Consider the following 2,500-nt stretch of genomic DNA (forward strand, 5'->3'; position numbering starts at 1 on the left):
GCCGTTCTGTCATCCTGTAGGCCAGATCAGCCCTCCCGTAGGCCAGAACAGCCCTGTTGTCTGTCATCCTGTAGGCCAGAACAGCCCTCCTGTCATCCTGTAGGCCAGAACAGCCCTCCTGTCATCCTGTAGGCCAGAACAGCCCTCCTGTCATCCTGTCGGCCAGAACAGCCCTCCTGTCATCCTGTAGGCCAGAACAGCCCTCCTGTCATCGTGTAGGCCAGAACAGCCCTCCTGTTGTCTGTCATCCTGTAGGTCAGAACAGCCCTCCTGTAATCCTGTAGGCCAGAACAGCCCTGTTGTCTGTCATCCTGTAGGCCAGAACATCCCTCCTGTCATCCTGTAGGCCAGAACAGCCCTCCTGTCATCCTGTAGGCCAGAACAGCCCTCCTGTCATCCTGTAGGCCAGAACAGGCCTGTTGTCTGTCATCCTGTAGGCCAGAACAGCCCTTCTGTCGTCCTGTAGGCCAAAACAGCCCTCCTGTCATCCTGTAGGCCAGAACAGCCCTCCTGTCATCCTGTAGGCCAGAACAGCCCTCCTGTCATCCTGTAGGCCAGAACATCCCTCCTGTCATCCTGTAGGCCAGAACAGCCCTGTTGTCTGTCATCCTGTAGGCCAGAACATCCCTCCTGTCATCCTGTAGGCCAGAACATCCCTCCTGTCATCCTGTAGGCCAGAACAGCCCTCCTGTCATCCTGTAGGCCAGAACAGCCCTCCTGTCATCCTGTAGGCCAGAACAGCCCTGTTGTCTGTCATCCTGTAGGCCAGAACAGCCCTGTTGTCTGTCATCCTGTAGGCCAGAACAGCCCTCCTGTCATCCTGTAGGCCAGAACATCCCTCCTGTCATCCTGTAGGCCAGAACAGCCCTCTTGTCATCCTGTAGGCCAGAACAGCCCTGTTGTCTGTCATCCTGTAGGCCAGAACAGCCCTGTTGTCTGTCATCCTGTAGGCCAGAACAGCCCTCCTGTCATCCTGTAGGCCAGAACAGCCCTCCTGTCATCCTGTAGGCCAGAACAGCCCTCCTGTCATCCTGTAGGCCAGAACAGCCCTCCTGTCATCCTGTAGGCCAGTGTGTGTGTCTTCATGCATTTGCGTGTGTGTGCGTGTGTGTGTGTTCGTTTGTGTGTGTGTGTGTGTGTGTGTGTGTGTTCGTTTGTGTGTGTGTGTGTGTGTGTGTGCGCGCACGTTGGAGCAGGTGTGATGTGAGGGGATGTGCACCGTTGCAGTATAGTGTATGTGTGTGAGTGTCTTCATAAAGTCACAACACATACTTGTGCAGCCCAGTCACATTGGGGTCTCCCAGCAGAGACGCCTCTCCTCCTGTAGTATTCTCTAATACACTTTAAAACAGCCGTAGCCAGATACTCATTCATAGTTATCCTGCTGAACAGAACAGCCCTGTTGTCTGTTATCCTGCTGAACAGAACAGCCCTGTTGTCTGTTATCCTGCTGAACAGAACAGCCCTGTTGTCTGTTATCCTGCTGAACAGAACAACCCTGTTGTCTGTCATCCTGTCGGCCAGAACAGGCCTGTTGTCTAATGATAACATATTCAGATATTTTTCTCTCTCCATTTGTTACTCATAATTTGTAAGTAAATTGGATGAAGTGTGAGTGACTGATGACCTGTGGGTAGAAAGAGGTGGAAGAGAGACTGTTGGCCCATCTGTAGAAAGAGAGGGAAGAGAGACTGATGGCCCGTGGACAGAAAGAGACGAAAGATAGACTTTTGGCCCGTCGGTAGAATAGAGGAGAAAATTGGGAGAATTGGCCGTGGGTAGAAAGAGAGGGAAGAGTGACTGATGGCCATGGGTAGAAAGGGGGGGAAGTGGGAGAGACTGAATGCCGTGGGTAGAAAGATGGGGAAGTGGGAGAGACTGATTGCCGTGGGTAGAAAGATGGGGAAGTGGGAGAGACTGATTGCCGTGGGTTGAAGGAGAGGAAAGAGAGACTGTTGGCCCGTGGATAGAAGGAGAGGAAAGAGAGACTGATGGCCCACCTGTAGAAAGAGAAGGAAGAGAGACTGATGGCCCATCTGTGGGAAGAGAGACTGATGGACCATCTGTAGAAAGAGAGGGAAGAGAGACTGATGGACCATCTGTAGAAAGAGAGGGAAGAGAGACTGATGGCCCACCTGTAGAAAGAGAAGGAAGAGAGACGGATGGACCATCTGTAGAAAGAGAGGGAAGAGAGACTGATGGACCATCTGTAGAAAGAGAGGGAAGAGAGACTGATGGCCCACCTGTAGAAAGAGAAGGAAGAGAGACTGATGGCCCGCGGGTAGAAAGAGAAGGAAGAGAGACTGAATGCCCATCTGTAGAAAGAGAAGGAAGAGAGACTGATGGCCCATCTGTAGAAAGAGAGGGAAGAGAGACTGATGGACCATCTGTAGAAAGAGAGGGAAGAGAGACTGATGGCCCACCTGTAGAAAGAGAAGGAAGAGAGACGGATGGACCATCTGTAGAAAGAGAGGGAAGAGAGACTGATGGACCATCTGTA

The sequence above is a fragment of the Oncorhynchus nerka genome, linkage group LG3, assembly GCF_034236695.1.
Source record: "Oncorhynchus nerka isolate Pitt River linkage group LG3, Oner_Uvic_2.0, whole genome shotgun sequence".
NCBI lineage: Eukaryota > Metazoa > Chordata > Actinopteri > Salmoniformes > Salmonidae > Oncorhynchus > Oncorhynchus nerka.